The sequence below is a fragment of the Marmota flaviventris genome, chromosome 12 (assembly GCF_047511675.1).
Source record: "Marmota flaviventris isolate mMarFla1 chromosome 12, mMarFla1.hap1, whole genome shotgun sequence".
In the NCBI taxonomy this organism is placed as follows: domain Eukaryota; kingdom Metazoa; phylum Chordata; class Mammalia; order Rodentia; family Sciuridae; genus Marmota; species Marmota flaviventris.
In genome coordinates this window covers 55,580,660-55,603,780 of record NC_092509.1, presented here as the reverse complement: position 1 = coordinate 55,603,780, position 23,121 = coordinate 55,580,660, and the positions used below count along the sequence as shown (strand labels likewise).

Here is a 23,121-nt window from a genome sequence, read left to right as displayed (position 1 = left end):
TGTCTGTTTTTGTGTTCGTAGATTTAGTCTATAGATATTCTGCATCATTATTTCTATTGTTGGAACACGTTCAAGGGCTAATTACAAGTTTGAGTGTGATTTAATAATCATGAAAAATATCTTAAAATATTTTCTAAATGTAAACGTACATTTACTAAATGTAAAATGTGTATTGCTGTCTTATTTCTCTTGTTAATTATTAAAACTTTTCTTTCTTTCTTCCTTTCTTTTTTTTTTTTTTTTTTGTGGTAGTGGTTGAACTTAGGGGTGCTGTAGAACTGAGCTACATTTCCAGCCCTTTTTATTTTTAATTTTGATATAGTCTTGCTAAATTGCCAAGGCTGGCCTGGAACTAAGGATACTCCTGCCTCAGCCACCCACATTGCTGTGATTACAGGCATGTTCCATCATGTCCAGTGTTAAACAATTTTAAACTTTTTTCTCCTAGAATGTAATTTTCTTCATGTTGTATGGGGGGAAGTTCTGTCATTGTGATGAAGCAGGTAGTTTTTTTTTTTGACAAATTTTTAATAATATCCACCTTCCTTTCCACATACTTATATTCATTTTTGCCATGAAAACAGAACATATACATGAGATTTTGGAGAGTAATTGGGCTTAGATGTATTGTTTCTGCCTTAAAGTATAGTTTAGTAATCAGAGGAAAGCAATATTAACCTGTAGTTCTTTGTGAAAGTTTTCTTAATGTTTTGTCAATTATAATTATTTTTCAGTTCATAAATTTGTCTTTAAAAGAGATTACACTCTTTCCCCTCCTATCACCTTTTCTCTTTCCTCTCTTCCGCTCCCCACTTCTTGAGGATAAAATGATCTTAAGTCAAGCTAATTGTATCCTACAAATCTTAATGATAAGCTGTTGAACTCAAAACATTGAAAGTATCTAGAGATGCACATCACTTCGAGCATTCTGGGAGTACATGGAGGGCACCAGAGAGAGAATGTTATACCAGTCTCCTGCCTCTGTTCCCATTTTACTGTCATAGAATTAATTGAAGAAAAGAAATGGTCATGTCAGATTGTACTCCCTGCAGTGGCCTGTATGTACAAACTGTCAGTCCAGGATAGTTCCATGTGGACCTGCCTTCTTCAGCCTAAAGAACTTACTTTTGAATTTACACCTTGAAGAAGGTTGGCTTTGCCTGGCCTCAATAAACAAGATCTTGTTTTCTCTTTTGCTTTTGGTCCCTCTCTTTTATACTCACTAAAGTTCAGGGCAGGTATTGGAAATGTTAAGTTTTCATTTTAGTCCATGTCATTGTCCCTGAAGGCATATGGAATTCTAAGAGCTTTTCTAAATTTGTTTCTAGCCTAATTATTTTTTGACTTTTCGATTATGGATATCTCCTAACATATCCCAACATATACAACAATTAAAAAGACCAGTATGAGGAACTGTTTCCATCCCCTGGTTTCAGTAATATTCAAACTTGTGTTACATCTAATATTTTTACTAGATTTCATACAGATATTCTTTTCCGTTTTTTTTTTTTTTAAATTTTTCCACCACTTATTACAGTTAGTCCTTTGTGATACTTAACCAGTGACCCATATCCCCAGCCTTTTTAAAAAATATATATGTTTTTTTAGGTGTAGATGGACACAACACAATACCTTTATTTTTATGTGGTGCTGAGGATCGAACCCGGGTCCCGCCCGTGCTAGGAGAGCGCTCTACCGCTGAGCCACAATCCCAGCCCCCCCACACACCTTTTTTTTTTTTTTTTTTAATTTCCTCAAGCTGAGTTGCTTGAGGAACTCACTAAGTTGCGGAGGCTGGCTTTGAACTTGTGATTCTCCTGCCTGGGACTTCCACGCTGGGAATATAGACATGCACACTGCACCTGGCAATCTTTTGTTTTCAAACTTCTTGGTCCTCTGAGAAGTGTTCTAATGAATTCAATTAGTAAATCAATGGGCCTTTTTTTTACAGCAGAGGTAGTATAAGCCAAGCACTCTTGGTAAGGATAATAGGAGTAGGTAGCTAATTTTAAATCTGGAAATTATCTATCAAGATAAATAAAAACCTTAGCCTGTCAAGAGTCTTATTTGAGGATATTTATAGCTTTTCCAGACTTGTACTTGACTTGAGAGGAAGTGGGTCAGCAGAGGATGAAAAGTTCTTAATCCTGAGAGCATGTTTCATTCTTACCTCAGCTGATGCCTTTTCTAATGAAAACTTGTGATTCATGCCTAGAAGGTAAGAAGTTTACAAACACTCTTTTTGAGTTTCTGGTGGAAAAACAATGTATCTCTCTGTTGAACAGGGTTCTCAGCTCATTGTGCTTCTGCTGGTTTAGTCTTGGTTTCACATGTAAAACTCTTCTGCCATTACTCCAAAGACCTTACTGTGTGGTTGTTTTATGGATTGTTCTCACATATTCCTCCATTTTGCTCACTTCTTAGCACCAATTCCCCACCCCAACATAAACACACACATGAACCACAGTTGGGTTTTAGATAGTAGGATTTTACTGTGAATTTATTCTGTTTACTTATGAATTCATTGCTGGGCTGGAAAAGTTAAGTAACAAGAGAGGTAGGAAGGAGAAGTCTTTCTAGTGGTGGTCAAGGAGGATTTCACATTGGACGTAGAAATTGACATGAATTCCAGAAGAGAGGATGGTGTTGAGAATCATTTACATACAGTGGTATAGAAATGCTGGTGGGGTGTGAGGTGGTGCTGAGGATTCTTCCCCAGGTTCAGGGAAAGGAAATGTCACCTGTGGAATACAGGTTTCATTTACATTTAATAATTCCAGTAAGAGTTGTGATGAAAGTTTGATGTTTAAAATATTTTGTGTTAGATGGTAATAGGAAATTGGTGTGGGAAACTGATGTGCCTGCAGAATTTCTATAGAGGAGGAGCTTCAGAGTATTGATCTGGTAGATAGAAGAAGGCTGAAGAAATTTACTTCCAGCAGCTTTATTTGCACAATAGGGCTCTCTCGCTCGCTCGCTCTCTCTCTCTCTCTCTCTCTCTCTCTCTCTCTCTCGTTTTTTAAAACTTTCATTGTATTCCTTGGCAGTGTGTGGTTGAATGGAAGTAGTAGTGTGAGGAATAGAAGGTGGTAAATGCCACTGACAGCAACAAAGGTGTCCAAAGTGTGGGATGTGCATTGGAGGTGTTTTTTAGAGAGACATGCTTATTTATATACTTGTGAAAAATAAAGGCCAAGTTCATCTCTGCCAGCTCTTTTTGTATTTGTTTAGAGAAAACATATATCTCTATTCCTACAAGTGCCTCCTCCTTCCCACTCTGCGCTTTTGTTTCTTTCACTTCTATTTTCAAACATAATTTCTGGGTAGGTTTTGAAATGGATTTATTTTGGAGTGACAACTGACATGATTTGATCTACTGATTAAGTACTAATTATTTACTACAGGTATAGAAATTGTTTCTTCTACTAATCATAAATATTAACTTTAAGGCTTGAAAATTGCAGTTAGTGATAGGGCAGACTGAAATGGAAGCCAAGTAGTGTAATGGTACAGTGGCTTTCTCCAGATAGGAAAGTGAAATTCTCTCAATCTCAATTGGTTTATCTTTAAATGAAAATAATAATATTATCTACTTCACAGATAAGAGTGAGGATTAACCATAAGGTGCATAGCTGAGGGTCTGACACATATCATTAATTTCTACTACTACTGCCCTGACCTCCCCACTTTATTGGCATTGAATATAAAACACCAGTGTTTTATGTCTCCCTGTGCTATCATCTAGCAGAGCACAGTCTGTAGCTGATTGTAAACCAGAGTTTCAGATGGTTGCTCACAGTTGTGCCCAGTGCTGGTGTCTCTTGAGGTACTGAGGACTACCTGTCTTGATGAGAAGAAATTTTACAAATAGTCAATAGCGTCTTTCCCCTAATAAGCTCTTTTGGTTCCAGTGTATAGCTGTTGTGGTCAGAAATTTATTATTGCTTGCATTCATATAGCTCTGTGATTTCAGAGTAATTTTGTGGGATTTCATGTACAAAATGTTAAAGTTGGTTTCCTATGATGAATGAAATCTTTCTGACACATGTATCTTAAGAATTTGAAATTAAATTATAAGATTGTTTCAGATGTCCTAATTTGCTGAAATAAAAAAATGTGTGGTATTTTTCTATTCCATGCCTTAAAATGTGCATTGATAATTATTGGTGATGCTTATTAATAGGCTAAACTTCATTTCAGCAAACTGGTTTTGAGATTATTTTCTATTTTTAGGGATTATTTTATAGGGTTCTACAAAAACATCTGTTTTTTTCTGCACTTATAACTTTCTTTTATAAAAATGTATTTTGCAGACTGATTAGAAATGTGGTGAGATCTGAGCAATAAAATAGAAAATAGATGGGTTACATAGAACTGTTTCAAAAACAGACATTAAGTTGAAAGCAACAAGAATAAAAGTGACCTTCTTGACCACAAAACATATGTCATTGTTAGCATTTCTAGAGCTCTGCAAAGTACTGTTTAATTTTACAGTGTTGTGCAACTGCCACAGAATTTTTTGATTAGAAATTCCACATCTGTTTGAGAAGATGTTCCCTCCCTTTTTCCTTCAAATGAAATAATAATTCTCTTAGTAGCATGTTATTTTTATTCTTTAGGGCATGTATGTGACCTCCAGAGCTTGCCTTTCTGAAATCTAATTTTTAGTGCTATTAACTAAGCTGGTTTTGTAATATATACTGTGATTATATAGATTTGAAAAGGTATATTAGAAGGTATTTTTGTATTGTGATACTTAAGTTTTATGCTGTTTCATGCTGAGTAAATTCTTTTTTGGGGGGCGGGGAGAGAATACTTATTTATTGGAGAAGTACTGGAAAAAGCGTTAAATCAAGAATCTTCCTAATTTATAATATGGGAAGAGATAGTGATTTAATATTTTTGAAATATGTTAGAAATAAGGCCAAAGAAAACAATGATGATATTATATTCAAGGTTACATACTTGACTTTGGCTAGCATGCATGTACCTCTAAGACCAAGAATGTTAATGAAGAATTTATCTGATATTCTGCCATAAAACCATAATTTTTATAAAGTATATAAATTAGCATGGGGGAAAATTACTAAATAACCATCTTTTGGTGTTCTTTGTCTTCTTTAGTGAGCAGAGCACCACACTAAAAAGCAGGAAGGAAGATGATCATGATATATGCTGCTTTTAATCTTCTAGTTTTAGTTCCATTGACCATCCCATTTTAAATATGCTTGTGCCCTATTACTTCATTATTGCAGATAGTCTAATTTGTGGGCAGAATATTACCTCTGTTGTTGTTCTGAAAGGTCAGGAGTGTGTGTGTTTGTCACTTGAGGGTTTCAAGTTCATATAGGACCAAATTTTAGAGCCTTTTTGTTGATGAGCTCACTTGGGTTTTACTACTGAAGCATGCTATAAAGTAGTAAAGAAAGCAATCTTTTGAATTAATAAAGTGATGGATTATCTAATTACAAAGTTGATGTGAAATGGCAGTATGATAACTTTGACTGCATTACTAAATGATCCCAGTGACTGATCAGATGTGCCTGGGTTCCATTAAGAAAAAATATGCCATTAAATATTTAACACTGAGAGCGAGCAGACACACTGGGATTGCTAACCTCCAGTCACCGGGGTGCATGTTATCTGTACATTTGGTGGTAACTACTAGATGAAGTATCTCTCTTGTTTGCTCAGAACAGCTGCTAGAAGACTTAGTTATTAGGATTATACTTCTCTGCTGGTTTTAAGTAAAGCAGGCAAACATCCAAGATACTTAACTGTACACAGATTCTGGCATTTTTACTATGAACTGGTGATGCACTTATGATTTATATGTTTTTTCTTTATTACAGCAGATTAAGTCCCTAAGTAGATTCAAGAGACAATTATTCTCAAAAATGATCTTCAACCTTCAAGTAAAGTGTTATTTGTAGGACACTTGGGCTTTCAAAATAAAATAAGAGTTATTGTTAGAATTTTAATGATGATATTTACTTATCATGTTTTTCATTTTCAGCCATTTGATTTATGTGTAAATAACCTATGATGTTTTGGTGTATGTTTATCTTAGTTAAAGACCAGATGCCAGCTAACTTTAGAAGTTGGGAAGGATAATTAGTAAGTTCTTTGTCAGCATTTTCATCTATACCTGGGTTAGTCAAGGTTAATTGCTTATGTATGGGTTAATGCTTTGATTAAAAGTATTGATGGATAAACATGTTTGCCAAGCCTTGTTGCCTCATCTGTTTGAGTTTATAACTTGCCATTAATTCAGATAAAGGTGATATTTTTAAAATGACAACATGTCATTGTGAAACAGCAGAGGTTACTTTCATTGTTTTGGCTTTTCCTTTAGTGGCAAAAATCTTTCCTGGGGTAATTACTCCCTACTAAAAAGTGACTTGGAATCAGGAACTGCATTTTATTTATTTTGAATTCATAGCAGCTTTCATGGTATGCAGTAGGTGTTTAATTGTTCACTGGAAGAGGAACACATAAAAATTGCACACTTTTTTGTTTTGTGGAGAATACTTAGATAAATATTGTTAAAAATTATATAAACTATTAGTATGGAAGATAGGCCAACAGGAATCTTTAATATAATGGTAAGATTCATAAAATTCAGTAAGCTAGTTGACAGATAATAGAGACCACAGCTATGTTTAGTTCCTCAGCAGTGGTGAATCGTATTACTTATTGCAGGTTTTGGAAATTTTTTCTGTAAAGTTCACGTAGTAAATATTTAGGCTTTGCAGGCCATGAGACAAAAGTAGGTTATAATTGCAGGGTGCAATGAGAGCTCAACTTGTGGTCTCTATGGTAGCTTCTTTTTTAAAAAATGAATTATTTAAAGTTGACAAAAATATTCTATATTTTATCATGTACAGCATGATGATGTGAGATATGTAAACCTTATGGAGTGGCTAATTTGAGCTCATTAACATTTACATTTCCTCACATACTTATGTTCAGCTTCTCAGCTCTGCCATTGTAACCTAAAGGGGCCAAGGGGCAATCAGTGAAGGTGTTGCAGGATTCTCTCAGAGAGAGACAGAAAGGACATGGGGGCTTTCACAGAAAGCCATGGTTATCAGTGTCAGCATTGGCTCAGCAGATTAGTGTCCAAAAGCTGAGCACTCAAAGTAGGAGGTGTTGCCTTATATACTGCTTCTTAGTTCCTCTTTTCATGCTAATTCCTTGTCTCCCATATACAGTAATACACATTCATTGGGCATTCTATTCCTATACTATTGAGTTACAACTGTGTTACAACAGAGTTGTGGAATGTGCACATTGAAACTGATGGTGCCATGTTATCTTTCCTTTGTTCTGAGAAAGTCTCTATTACAAAGGGCATGACCCTGTGCCAATGAGTCTTTGTTTAAGAAGATTTTCATATTATTACCTAATATTCTTTTTAAAAATTTGCCTCTTACTATTTAAAATGTAAGAAAACATTTTAATAAGCCATTAGTTCTATAGTTTTATACTGCAAGTCACATTTGTAAACACATGGTTTTTTGAGTTTATTTCTTTTTACTCCTACATGTTATAATTCAATAACTTCAATAATGTTTCAATTCAGTAATATTGTAGAAGAGATGCAGAGAAAAAGAAATAAAATTGTCAAGTATAAAAACATGTATTTTATTAGTGTCTTATGTACTTAAAATTATATTCTTAGGTTTTTTTAAACTAAAGATATAATTTTTGTTATTTTCCCCTCCAAGTGAAGCCTACAGATATAATTTTCTATTAGAAATAGTTTGTGTAACTCAGGTTCAAACTTTTTGTTTGATACTTCAGATTTTATTCTTAGATTATCAGTTATTGCACAAAGACTTTATATTGCAATTTGGTAATTTCTTACAAATGAGAAGGACCTTCTATAGGATAAAAAGTAAATATGTTGCAAAGGTATTGTATTAATAGTGATAAAAATTGTGATTAAACTGCTCTATTAACTTTTTTAATAGGCAGAAATAAAGTGAAACTATTGAGGGAAGAAATCAAATAATTACCATTTGATGTGGAAAATAAGGTGACTTGGCATATTAATAAGACAAGGATTTGAATTTGGGGGTGTTTTCTCTAAACCAAATTAAGAATATATGTTCTGATCAAGGGGAAAATAGTCTCCCTTCTCTCTGCAAAGATTGATTTGCATTAAAATTTTAATGTTCAGTTCCCAGTGTTACATGTTTAAAGAGACATATTCAAATAAGTGTTCATTTATAAAATATGACAAAGAAAGGACAGAAAGCCATAACATATTGGGCACACTGATTATTGTTTAACATTTGAAAAAACATTATTATTAGAGTGTTTCAAGGATGTATCAGGCTGCCCTAGTTCAGTTTAAAGCCACCTCTCCCTGGAAGAGTTTCATTCAGCATTAGAGTTACATGCAGGATTGATTGTCTGTAGAAGTAAAAAGTAAGACTAGATAATATAAAAAGTGCTCTTTGAGTTTGTGAATCTATGATACTCATGGTACATCATGGAATCATTAGTGACTGGCATTTTCTACGCCAAGCATTTGGCAACCATGAATATTCTCTGTTTTTTAAATAAATTGTATGTCTTTGTTTCCTAAGTTCAAATTTAAGATTGTAAACTTCATGAGAATAGGAGTCATGTTCCTCTAGTTCTTTCCTTAAGTGTAATAGAACCATACAATTTTAGGACTGAGAATATCACAGAAACTATCTGATCCTGTAACCTGCCCACTTTTCCTCCTCTCTCTTTCCCCATGATGTATCAATTGCTGCTCAGAGAAGGTTAAATAGTCACCTAGCAATAGAGAAAAAGCTAGAGTTTGTCTTCTAAAGTCAACCTAATGTTCTTTCTGTTGGTTGATGCCCTAGTGTTCAACTGCCTGCTAAATCAAAGTGAAAATGAGATACAGAAAACAGAAGTTAAATTACAAACAGCTTTTCAGCAGTATCTATTCTTTGTATTGGAAGTTGTCTATATAAAACAAGAAAATTAAGAAATTATGCAATGGTGTTAATCTTAACAGTATTTGAAACTAGACTGGGTTGTCTCTATGTTGATGAGTTTCAATTTCAGAGTTTCTGTATGTCTGCATTTAAAGATTGTGGCTTTCTAAACCAGCTGGATACCCTCCCTTCAGATTACTCAGTTATAAATAAATTTCTGTATTACAAATTGCCAGTGTGTGGATTTTTCTTGTAGTCTTCCCTTTGTAGCTCACACTCACCAAGAAGCCAATAGGTACTGGACAATGACACTGATCTGTGTGTTATGTTAATAGATCAAGGGACAACTGAGGGATTTATCACAGGTTTTTAAGTAAAGGAATCAGAGCTTTATTGGCTCTCTTAACTTCGGATTTCCTTTATATTCCTACATGCCTCATTCTGTTTTGTAAGTTTTGTGTGAGAGCTCTAATTATGAACTATTATAAGCCTTAGGAGCAGAATCCAGAATGAGGGAAGTAAAAAATATTTGATAATATTTTTCTAATTCTAAAATATTGCTGTAGGCAATGTGGTAAATTAATCAAGAAACCCGCTATTTCTGTCTCACACACCTTTTTCTCTCATGTATTCAAATTTACATAAGTGCTGGTTGAGAAGGGGGAGTTTTTCATAGCAAATAGTTCTGCCCTGATGCCACCATAGGTCTAGGTGAAAATAAAAGTAATTGAAATGGAATTTGCATAGTGTTAAGCTTCCTTTGAAAATCTGAATTCTATAGTTTTGAAGTACTGTGTTTTAAAACATTAATTATTTAAGAGTCTTACAGCCTGAGCCTATATTGTTTCCAAGCCATCACTGGTTATTTTTTTCCTATAGTTCTAAGGATATATACATTTATATATTAAAATATTGTATAATGCAGTTGACTGTTTATACCATATAGAGAAAAATCCTCTTTTGCTTTCTCAGCACCCCCCTCCCCTTGGGGTATTTATTTGACCTTAACATTTATACCTGACATTAATGGCATAAGAATATAATTCTCAAATATTATTTTGGAACAAATACTTGTCAAAAAAAGAAAAGCATTGAAATTATAGCATGTGATCAGAATTTGCAGTTGTGGGCATTACTTCAAGTTTTAATTGACATTTGGTTTTAGTTTTGATGTTTATAGGAAAAAATTATCAAGGTACTGCTTATATAGAGATGTTTCATTAAGGTCTCCTGTATTAAGATTAGGACTAAATATACCGTCTACAGAATTTCTTCTCCTTTCCTTTCCTTCCCTTCCCCTGTAGTGACAGTACATTGTTTACATAGCAAAGCTAACAGAGTATCTGGCGAGACCTGTGTAAGTTGCTGGTTGGTATCCTGAGCTCTTTTTTCTCTAAATGGCACAAGAAGTTGGAAATGTATGTTGTTTTGGTGCCTCAGAAGTCTTTTGTAATTAGAGGTGTCTATGCTATGAATTTTATTATTTTTCCATTTGTCTAAGATTCCATAAAACAATATGCATTTAAACTTTAAATATGCAGATCTTAAGTTGTAATATTGTCCAACCTTAATTCTACCCACCCGCTCTTGTGGCGCCACCCCCTGCACCCCACCCCGTACTCCACCCTACACTCTACCTCCCCAGGTCGACTACTCTACCACTGAGCTACATCCTCAGACCTTTTATTTTTTTTTTATTTTGAGACAGGGCCCTACTGAGTTGCCCAGGCTGGCCTCAAACTTGTGATCCTTTTGCTCCAGCCTCTGGAGTGGTTGAGATTACAGGCATGTACCACCATGCCCAGCTAGAATTTTTTTACTTGATTTATGTAGCATGACCTGCTTCCAGTTCTCCAACTTTCTTAACACTGTGTTTAAAAAATTATCATTTACTGATTTTTCTCTTATTATCTGTTAAATAACAATATTCTGCCGCCGTGGTTTTACTTGCCTGCCTGTGTTTTCAGAACAACCATACTTAATTTCCATGCTTGACATTTTTTTCCTGAGATCTAATCCCATATTGTCTACTTATTAATGAAAATCTATCTGAACACTCTGTCTTAACTTCAGGTTCATCAAGTTCAATACTGAAGCTCCTCCATCTTTTCCTCATTATATTTATATGAAAAAATTTTCAAGGTACTGCTTATACAGAGATGTTTCATTAAGAGAAACCCTCTTTGCTGGATGTTGTGGTGCATGCCTGTAATCCCAGCTACTCGGGAGGTCAAGGTAATGATGCCATGACGATAGCAAATAAATGTGGGCAAATAAATGTGAGCGCATTCTCTAGATGGGGAGTTTTCATTAACTGAGATTTTTTTTTTTAGATCTTTTATTTTATTTATTTATTTATATGCGTGCTGAGGATCGAACCCAGGTTCTCACACATGCCAGGCAAGTGCTCTACCACTGAGCCACAACCCCAGCTCCAAACTGAGATATTTTTAAACCAGTTTGTAAAGCTGATATTGTACATGAAACACACAAGGAGTGGTCATCAAAGCCAGTGACAAGTTTGCAAGGTGTGGTTATGGCTGGTGTGTGTGTGTGTAAGTATAAGTGAGGGAGGTGGAAATCTTTGTGTTCCTTTGACTCCTGAGTTAATGCCTGTAAGTCATTCTGATTTGGTGGACGTAGTTTAGCTTTGAGTAATAATCGTGTGGGAGTTGAGTGGGCTTCTGCTTTGTCAACACTTCTGGGTTTGATAATTAGATAATTACAAGATGTGATCAGATTTTGGAAATCCATTCCTGGAAGACATCCATGTATGTTTACTAATGGCTGCAGCAAGCTAGCTTTTCTGTAGTGCCGTAGCAATGGGACAGAAATATTTTTTGTGTGAAACATATTTTCCTTCTATCAATGATGTTGGAACGATGTTTGTTACTTCCTCCCACCTTAGATTAAGCAAAGAGAATCTTGCAAAGTGATGGGGAATTTTCTTTTGCTTTTTGGGGATGAAAGGCATTATATTCTGTATACTTAAAAATAATCTGTTAGTTTATTGGAGTAGAAGGGTATTTTCCACATGATGAGGAATGTTTAAACTTGGGTGATTTTTGGCATTTAAAAGTTCTTTTGAAAACAACTTTATGTTTTCAATTCCAAAATAATAAAGTCCTCTCAACAAGTGTGATTATTGATAGGACACATATTTACTGACAGTCATCAGCAATTAGTTGAGTAGGCTTCAGAGTTTTTTAAAGCTTTGCCATGTGGTTATTTCCTCTAAAGCTCGGGATTCCTTTTCTTATTCCAACCTTTGCACATACACTTCCTTCTATTATTCCTGGCAAGTTTTTCTAACTTTTCATTCTTCAAGATATTACCTTTTCTGGGAAACCTTTCTGAGCTCCCTTAGACATTGTCCCATTATGTCAGGAATGGAAAGATGAGAGTGTAAAATATAAATGGGTGGAACATAAGAGCAGGCACATCTCTTATTTTCCTCCTCCAGTGTGGTGTAATGTCACGATTTGGCTGGTTTGTTGCAAAAGGGTAGCTAAAAGCTCCAGACCATCAAAGTTGAGTAGCTGCTGAAAATGAAGGGCAATGCCTTGTACCCAGGGGTTTTGGATATCTTTCCTGTCCCAGTTCATTCTTACTCTGTCTTTTCAGGTAGTCTTATCTATGATCACTCTGGCTCTCTATGAAGAATCAAAAAATAGATTTGATCATTATATACTCCCCCTCACATGTATATGTGTGGATGTAATGTATGAGCATCATGTTGTACTCCATAAATATGTCACATTATTATGTGTCTCAAAAATAAAACTGAAAAGAATCAAAGGATTAGTGAATTTTGAAAAAAGTAGATCTTCTTCCTTGGAGCTGCCACATTACTAATAATTACTTCTAATTGCTCTATAACAAAATAATAAGCATAGAATTAAATCCCATACTGTACAGCATATTTTTCTTGAACATATTGCTTGCAGTCTTAATTTCTATAAATGATATATCTGGTTACATGAACTAGCAAAATATGAAGATTAACAGGGCTTTGTTATGAATATTTTGTGAAGGGAGGTTTATTTTAGTAAGCTCATTGCTGTGTTTCAAAAACCTAGATTTCCAGGCATGTACTGATGGTTTTCTCTAAAGAAAGTCACATATGTAATTACTTCAATCTGTCTCCTTCTTCTTCTTCTTCTTCTTCTTCTTCTTCTTCTTCTTCTTCTTCTTCTTCTCCTTCTCCTTCTCCTTCTCCTTCTCCTTCTCCTTCTTCTTCTTCCAATTTTTTCTTTAATGATTTTCACCAAATACTTGGTGCTCCTTTGCATTTATATTTCTAGAATTGGAAATATATTAGAATATATATATAAATTAGAATATATTTCTAGCTCTTGCTAAATTGTCATTCAGGGGAAGAATATGATGAGATTAGCTCCTAAAGCCTTTTTGGCCATGAAGGCCATGTCTCAGCAAGTGGCTTCCTCCATTCCTTAACTTTGTTAGTGTCCCAGGGAGCTTTTCTTATGGGAAATACCTGTCTCACAGTTCAGCCTGCTCTTCTCTAAATGTGATTTCAAAACTCAATTACTTAAGCCGGTTTTTAGAACTACAGTAGACACAGAGTGTTCGAAGCACAATAGAATTCTGAAATTTTCTCTGTGATAAGTAGAAGAAATAAGAGTCATAATCATAATGCTGTTCATCTTTACATAGCCATTTGATTTAGTTGTCATATATTTTAAATATTGGAGCTTTTAGTTCTTTCCTCTTGCCCATTTGGGGTAAACTGGCCAGTTTCCTGTACTGTAGTTTGGCTAGAGGAGTGGAATCATCCAAGTGCCTGCTCTTACTTTCTTGTCTGCATGTATTTTGTATCTGCTCTCTCATCCGTGTCATAATGTGATAGCATGTTTTGATAAATGCATTGTTTTGCTTGAATTTGAGCCTATTCTGTGAAGTGGAAAGCCTGTGGGAAGATTGTAAGTCAGTATACTTGTTAACATTTAATATTTTTAACAAGTAAAAAAATTCTTACTGGTTTTAGAAACAACCTTGACATTCTGTAACTTATATTAATATGGAATAGGTGCTTTAAAAAATTTTTAGTGTAATTAAGCTTTTAAAATTTTTAGGCACATAAGTAGTTTTCCATTTTTCTAGATGGATACTAGTTTGGGCACTTATTTTGATGTTTTTAAAAAAATGTTGACATAGCAGTTCTTTCTGTCTTTATTTTTAAGTGACAGCAGAATTCCAAGTATAAGAAAATGTGATTAATTCTCTCACTTTGAAGTCATTTAATCATTCTTTGCCTAACAGCTGCTTTCTATTCAGTACATTGAACATAAAATTCTGGAGTGCCTTTGTGCTATCATAAATTTTAAATGAGAACCATTCTTCCTCTTAAGTATCATATGATATTGCTGTTTTGAATTTTCAGTGTGGTAGGCGGCTTTTCTAGAGATTGCTATTGCAGTTGGCTAAGAGGGCTTACTTCTGGGACTAAACTGTTTCCCCTGCACTGTATGTCACTATCATATTTAGTTTTATATGTTGGCAGTAAAGAAGGGAGGAAAATTGGTTTGACTTGCTATTCCTAAGCTCCTTTTATCTATATAGTATATTAGAGAAGTGAAGAAATAAGGTCAAATTAAAGCAGTGGCATTTTTAGTTGGATATTTTAGGTGAGAAAGAACCAGCGTAATATATTTCATTTCAACAAATTAGTATGGACTCTATACACAGCACAATGTGCAAAAAGAATAGTTAAGACTTAGTTTCTGTCCTGTTTTGTTGGAGAAATAATACACACACACACACACGTATATATAGATATACACCCATATAGATATATACATGTGCATACATATATGCATGTGTATATGGAGAAAGTTTCTTGAAAGCATGACTGTGTTGCCACTGTCTTCATTTTAATTTTGTCCACTGTATGAATTAAAATTCATACTTAGTACATAATAGGCACTCCGAATATTCTCCAACAGACAATGATAATGGTGATAACAGTCCTGAGATGGAGATTTGGGGTGGGAGATCATTTGATTTGGGCCTTCAATAGAAGGTGTATTAGTTAACTTTCCATCATTATACCAATATATCTGAGATAGTCAACTTAGAAAAGGTTTATTTTGGCTCACAGTTTTGGAGATTTTAGTCCATAATCAATTGGTCCCATTGCTTTTGGTGAGATAGCACATTATGATTATAGCATGTAATAGACTAAAACCTGTCTTCTTGTGGCCAGGAAGCAAAAAATCCAGATTTAGAATCCCATAGTTCTCTTTAAGGACACTCTCCCAATGACCTAAAGACCTTCCATTGGGCCTTACCTCCTAAAAGTTCTACCATTTCCAAGTAGTCCCACCCTGGGGACTAGTCCTTTGACACATTGGCCTTTGGGGGACATTAAACGTCCAAACTACAGCATAAGATATTTTAATATTTGGAAGAATCTATGCTTACTTTCTAGAATTTAATGTCCACTGTTCCAGAAAGACCAATGGAGAACCCAGAACTAAGAATCAGACTTCAATGACTCTGAATCCCAAAGGAGAAACCCATCCAAGGAGGTTTTTTTTTCCTAATTAAAAAAAAAAAAGTTTGTTATATATGACAACAGAATGCATTACAATTCATATTGCACAAAAAGAGCACAATTTTTCATATCTCTGGTTGTACACAAAGTAGTGTCATACCATTCGTGTCTTTATACTTAGGGTAATGATGTCCATCTCATTCCACCGTCTTTCCTACTCCCATGTTCCCTCCCTTCTCCTCCCTCCCCCTTAACCCTATCTAGAGTTCATCTAATCTTACCACGTGCCCCCCTCCCCATTATGAATCAGCATCCTTAAATCAGGAAAAACATTCTACATTTGGTTTTTTGGGATTGGCTAACTTCACTTAGCATTATCTTCTCCAGCTTCATCCATTTACTTGCAAATGCCATGATTTTATTCTCTTTTAATGCTGAGTTATATTCCATTGTATATATAAACCAGTTTCTTTATTCATTCATCTACCGAAAGGCATCTAGGTTGGTTTCACAGTTTAGCTATTGTGAATTGTGCTCCAATAAATATTGATGTGGCTGTGTCCCTCTAGTATGCTGTTTTTAAGTCCTTTGGGTATAGACTAAGGAGTGGGATAGCTGGGTCAAATGGTGGTTCCATTCCCAGTTTTCTAAGGAATCTCCATACTGCTTTCCATATTGGTTGCACCAATTTGCAGTCCCACTGGCAGTGTTGAGTGTGCCTCCCCCCCCCCCTCCACATTTCCAAGGAGATTTTTTGCTGTTAGTTTATGCTAAATAAATGTGAGTATTTTTGGTCAGGTGTAGTTGACTTGAGATTTTCTTTGAAATTTACAGCCTGAGGTTGTAGTGAGCCTTGAAATTCTATGTGAGCACTCCACATACTGCTTGCTCTTCCTCATAGGAGCCCCTCAATTCATGTTAGCAGTGGTCTTCAAATGGGAAATTTGACTATGGCTTTTGTTAGTTTATGTTGCTTTCTGTTTTTCAGAGTAAACTTAAGAGGGTCTTTACAAAGATGTGAAGAGAAAGCATAGTTAGAAGTCTGAGGTAGTTTGAGTACCAAAAAATTAGAAAGTTTTAAAAAGCAGATAGCTGACATATAAAAAACAGAGACACCAAGGAAGAATAAATTCAGTACTGAGTTTAGCAGTTAGAAAATTCACTTTTCCTATTTTTATTTTTCATGTAGACTAAAAATGTGAAAACATTTATTTTTTATTTCAGAATAGAAGTTGAGTGATTATACTTCTATTATTTTTTGCCAAAATGTTGTTGTATTGTTCCTAATAAAAAGCTGAGTTACGGGCTAGGGTTTTGGCTTAGTGGCACAGCTCTTGCCTAGCATGTCTGAGGCACTGGGTTCAATCCTCAGCACCACATAAAAATAAATAAATAAAATAAAGGTATTGTGTCCATCTACAAGTAAGAAAAAAAAAAAGCTGAGTCACTCTTTTTCACTTTTAGCTCAACAAAACTACTTGTAGCTGAATTGGTGTTAGGTCATTGATATCTAAATCAACCAGTATGTTTTGAAATGTATCACAGGCCATAAAGTCACAGTAATTTAGGATTTGGCAAACTGTGACTGAGTTTCATGATGAAAATGTCCAGTTTGATGGAGAAAGGAGGTCAAATGATTTTTATCTGAGCAAATGTTTGCTTTAGTTAATTCTTTGAAGAGCATAATTTTATAATATTATATCTTAAAAGTAGCATACAAATTTAATTTTGGTAGTACTTATGCCTTAGCAAATTGAAGGTGTAGGTTTATTTTTATGTATGTTGTATGATCTCTTATGTATTGTACTAAGGCACCAACTGTCATGATTATCAATTGAAAAGCCCTATATGGACTGTGGATGTAGCGTAGTGGTAGAGTACTTGCCTACCATATGTCAGGTCCATGGTTCAATCCTTAGAACTTCAAATAATAATAAATAAATAAATAAATAAATAATAAGAAAAGCCCTGTTAGTGGTTTCATCATACCAATAAATTATTCAAATTTTAGAATATAGTTTTATTCAGTTCATGAGCATTAAAATATTAAAAAATGTAAGTTTTTGAAAAATTACAGCATTACAGTAAAGTTTAAAAAAAATTTTTTTAAGTTGTAGATAGACACAATATCTTTATTTATTTACTTTTATGTGGTGTTGAGGATTGAACCTAGGGCCTCCTGCTTGCGAGGCAAGTGCTCTACCACTGAGCTACAACCCCAACTCAATAGTAAAGTTTTAAGATACAGTTAGTTGAATATTTTTAACTCAGTTAAATTAGCCTTCAGTTCTGATTTGTAATGAAGGCAGGAGCAGAAATATGTTTTGTGGTGCCACCAAAACATTGTATAGATCTCTGGTATGGATATCTGGCTCACCAATCAGCTTTCAGGGAATAAGAACTTGAGTAATTTGGGTTGGTCATGGTTGAGTTCGGCCATTAGATATCGGGAGCATACTAAAGGACTGTAAAGTATTATACTCATTTTTTAAGACAAGATGATAGTTTAAAATTGTAGTACAAGCTAACTTTGTATACATTTGAAAGAAAGGAACCTTAGAGTATTTTAAATTCTTTCATATTAGATTTTCTAATTAAGAATTCTCCGGTATTAATAAAAATTCCAATTTCAGTTAGAATCATTTCTTCTAAATATAACTGTGGAAGCCAATATGTTAACTTCAAATTATATTCTTCAAAAGACTTTATTTCCTTTATCTTCTCTCTTTAATATTCATTTTTAACACTTATGAGGACGTGTCCCTTATCTGCATATTATAAAAAGTAAGCAGTCTGACTTGACCATTACATTTTTTTGAATGTAATAAAGCTGTGAAATTACCATGACCCCTAATACTTTATGTTAAAAGGAGAATTTGTGTTACATTGACGATAACAAGAAAGCTCTTGTGCTGAGCCTTGTGCTAAAATGAGGTTTTCTGTCATTCTATTAATTGTTGTTTGAGTTCAATATTGTTCTTGTGGCAGTTTTGTATCTTCTTATAAGATTTTAGCATAAATGCAAAATAGAATCCATAATCATTGCTTCAGTTAGTGAAGTCTGTGCTTCTCAAATTTGAGCTCTGAACTCCTTTGGAGTCAGGGATTATTGTGATACATTTGAGACATCTTTTCCCATACCTTTGAGGCAACATCGTACTTCTTATGTTCATGACTTCTTATATTATAGATACCATTTCTATAAAGTTATACATGCTCATAACTCCAAATAATTGTATGGAACTTTGGCCTGCATTCTGTGCCTATTGCTGAGATGAAAGACCCAGTTGGTACATGCTGGTGGTTCCAGGTGAGCTGAGCAAGGCTGCTTTTCATAGCAGAGCCCAGGAACATAAATTTCACATAGATTAGTTTCACATCTATTTAGTAGTTTTTAAACACAAACAAAGAAAACACTGTTAACCATGTCCCACAGAGATTTATCACAGGACTATTCCTCTTCAGATAGAAATTTATTAATTTGTAGCTTATGCCTGAAAAGCAAATGGAAGAACATTTAAGTTTAAACTTAATGTCACAGATTTCTACAGAGCTTGAACTGCAAAGTAACATTTTTAAGGCAATGATGATTATGTGATTGATGTGATCGATGATTGGGAAGAAGAAAAATGCTCCCAGTTTTAGCAAGTGTTGTTGCTGGTAGGGTTATAGGCCTTGGGCTCTGGTTTATTCAGCTTTGAGGGTGATAATAAAAATCTGATAAATTTTTCCTCACTATACTTTCCTGCTTATATATTCATTGAAGTCTATTTTTATCATATTTTCAGATGTTTTCTGTTGCTGGTCATTTACTAATATTCAGAGAAATATGTACTTCTGTGACATGTGTGCACATAGAATTCTTCCAAATTTATTATTTTGCTGAATGTTTTGTAGTAGGATTTTTTTTTAAACTAAAGTAAGTTTCCTCACTTACTGTGGCTACCTTCATAGGAATTTCTTATAGTTTTTTATATTTTGCTTCATGCTTTTTACAGATTTTAACTATTATATTTGTTTTATATATGTGGTATATAGGAATTCATTCAAATATGTTTTACATTGTGGCTTATTTTCTTGGTTACTAGCATCTGAAATATAGTACCATTGTTTAATACTATAACACATATAATACTATGGTTTCATTTACCAATAAAATTTTTATGCCTTGCTCCCTGTTAAGCATTTTCTAATCCAATATGCATTGAAATTAACTTTGTGATCTCTCAATTTATTTTTAGGCTAGTAGATATCAGTGCATATCCCTAACTTGTTATTTCCAATTGGATTCTAGACTATAGTAGATTAATATAATAGTTAGCTTTCTTATGATAGCAAATATGATAGATAAAACCTGAATTTTTGTCATCAGAATCTCATTTTAAATGCATAAGAATATATACTTCATTCGAATACTATAATGATAATAATAGTTGAAATTTATTGAGGACTATGAGTCATGCTCTGTTCAAAAGTGTTTTGTAAATGTACTAGTTTTCTATAGCTGCATAGCAAATCAGTACAGTCTTAGTGGCTTTAAACAGCACCCATGTATTATACAGAGTGTGCACACCAAGTGGCAGCAATCTTCAGCACCATCTTAAGATCCTGTCAGCACAATACATTATTGACTGAATTGTTCCTCACAACCCTCAAGGCTTATTATTAACAAGCCTTTATAGATGAGAATGTTTGATCTAGAGTCAAGACCATAGAATAGAGGAACCTGGATAGTAACTAGGGCAACCTGATTTGACAGTATGGATTCTTTAATTATTTTAATCTACTCTACAACTACAGCCATAGGACATTCACTCAATGAAAGCTGTATATTTGATGGTGGTCCCATGAGATTATAATGTAGCTGAAGTATTTCTGTTGCTTAATGACATTGTAGCTATTATAAGGTTACAGCACAATTCGTTACTCATGTGTTAGTGATGATGCTGGTGTAAACAAACCTACTGCACTGAGGTACACAAAAGCATAGCACATACAGTTATGTTCAGTAATGATGATAATTAATGACTGTGTTACTGGTTTGTATATTTACTATACTGTAATTTAATCATTGTTCTAGAGCATTTTCCTTTTATTTATTAAAAAAAAGTTCAGTATGCTTCATTATGCTGGTAATCTGCTTTTGTGCTTGATTTAATCTCATGTTGTTTTGTCCATCATGGCCCTAGAAGTAACAGTCCCCCCACTCTCTTGCTCTTCCACAGCCCCACACCCCCCCACACACACCCCACACACATATCCTGATGTGTACTAGGCTATCCCATTCAGGTTTGTGAAGGTGTGCTTCATGATACACATACAATGACAAAATTGCCTAATAATGCATTTCTTAGAATGTTTCTCTGTTGTTAAGTGAGACTTTACTGTATTCCTGTGAAAGGAGCTCAGTATCATAGCAGTTCATACTATCACTTCTCTGTATGTCTAGAGTTTTCTTTCTTTCATTATATAGTGTTCCTTTGAAGAACACTAGTGTTTGTATTTTTATTTTTTAAAGTTATTTTCTGTTGCTTTGGCATCATGTGTTTGTGTTGTTAAGAAAACCTTTTTTTGGGTCTACATACCTTTATATAAATTTGAATTTACTTCTTTGGTCATTATATGTAGCCCCTATGTGACAAATCTAACTGCTGGATCTTGTCCAATAGGCTTATTTATTTGCTTTGTACATTCCTGTCATTCCCCCCCACTCCGCCCCCGCCCTTTAGTGTTAATGCTTGTTAACACATTTAAAGTCTGGATTTAACCTTTGGTTGAAAAACTTGTAGTTGTAGCTATACTGTGTCAGTTCCCATATGGCAATAATTTATCTGAGCTGGACCATGAAACTCCTGTTAGTTAAATGTGAGGAGTCCAACTTGATCAACCCAAACTCCTTAGCTAACCCCAACCCATTCTACTTAAAATTAAAACCCAAATGTGAATAAAAAAGATGTAATCATTATAACAAAATTAGTCTTCTGTTTTCTTGTTGCCTATTGTTTGTGTAATTCCTTCCACCTGAATTCCCCTCTCTATTAAAACCTCATATTCTTCAGTGATGGATTTTAATTCCATCTTTCCATGAAAACTTTTACAGCTTCACATGACAGAAAATCCCATCTAAACTGAATGAAGGAAAAGGAATTTGTTGGTTGTGAACAGAAAAATGCCTTTCTTTAGCATTGCCAAATCTGGGGGGCTGGTCTCTCTTCATTGGTGGGCTTTCCTTTCATGAGTTGTTCCTTTCTCAGGCAAGGCAGTGGGCAGAATTCTAAGTTTTCACCTCTTAGCACCTGATCAGCAGGAAAATAACTTTTTTTGGTTGCTAAAATGTAATTCCCCAAATTAGCTGTGATTATATCTCATTGGCATGGATTGGGTCAGGTAGGCATTCTTGAACTAATTGCTATAACCATGGGAATGTAGTATTTTGATTTATTTGGCCTAGATCACATGCCTGCCTTAGGAGTTGGTTAACAAAGGAACATAGAGGAAGAAAATGAGGAAAGGATGATTACTTGAGAAATATGGAGAGTGCATGCTGGATGAAAAAAAATTGTTCATGTCTTCATCTTCCTTGCATACCCAGTGTTCCTCTCCTAGACTTCTCTAATACTGATTACCAGCGGCACATATAACATTGTATTTTGTGTTGTAGTCTTTTATATTTTCACATATTTGCCAGATGTTTATTTAGTGCCAATGATGTTATAGGCTTTGTGTAAAAGAATGGCAATACAAAGATAAAAATACACATCAGATGTGCTGAGGGAGTTCACAATACAATACATATGATTGCTTTCCAACTGGATTGTTTAGGATACGAGATGTTGAAAATATTGTTGTGTCTCTTATAGCATGTAACATACTATTTTTCACTAAATAGGCTATTCTTTGTTGTGGGGGGATTCTGAGGATTTCACCCAGGAGTGTTTTCCCAAAAGCTAAATCCCTAATCCTATATATATATATATATATATATATATATATATATATATATATATATATATATATATTTTTTTTTTTTAGACAGAGTATATATATATATATTTTAGACAGAGTCTTACTAAGTTACTGAGGTTCTTGCTAAGTTGCTGGAGTCTGGTCTCAAACTTGGGATATCCCTGTCTCAGTCTCCCGAATTGCTGGGATTATAGGTGTGCGCCACTGCATCTGGCAAAAATATGCTCATGAAGTATAAATTTGTGCATCCATCTTATTAAAACATACTTTCATTGTTTTAGACTTATTAGACTTGTGAATCTTAATTTGTGCCACTGTCATTTATACTAGAACCTGAAAAGCATTGCCACTGCAGTTACGTTGTCCTCCCTTGTCACTGGAGGAAGTTCACTATCTCTTTCTGGTTCCTGTGGAGCTTCCTTCCACTGCTCCTCTCATTCTGTCATGTATCACAATTGCTGGTTTATCTTGGCTCCTGTTAGAATTGGATGTCCTTGGGAGCAGCAAATTGCTTAATCAGTGTATGCTGACTTAAATCTGTTGAATGATGGAAATGTCTGGGCTTTGACCAGAGCAACTAGTTTCAGTTCTTTTTTCAGTATGTTTACATTTTATTTGTTCATAAAACTTTGCCTCATGTTTTCCTAAAGTTCTCCTTTATATTTAATAGGGAGAGTTGGGTTTTGATGTTCATTC

At 34.5% G+C, this 23,121-nt stretch overlaps 1 protein-coding gene across 2 annotated transcripts in view; it reads left to right on the top strand.

Moving 5' to 3' along the window:
• Nucleotides 1-23,121, top strand: part of Smyd3 (SET and MYND domain containing 3) — a 699,549-nt gene that overhangs the window by 187,436 nt on the left and 488,992 nt on the right. Inside the window, exon 1 of one of the 2 annotated variants that reach the window (XM_034636160.2) lies at nucleotides 2,119-2,218. The exons of the other annotated variant lie outside the window; for it this stretch is intronic. The gene's annotated coding sequence lies outside the window, so the exon portion shown is untranslated. Of the gene's footprint in view, nucleotides 1-2,118; nucleotides 2,219-23,121 lie in introns of those variants that run through there. 2 annotated transcript variants of the gene reach the window in all.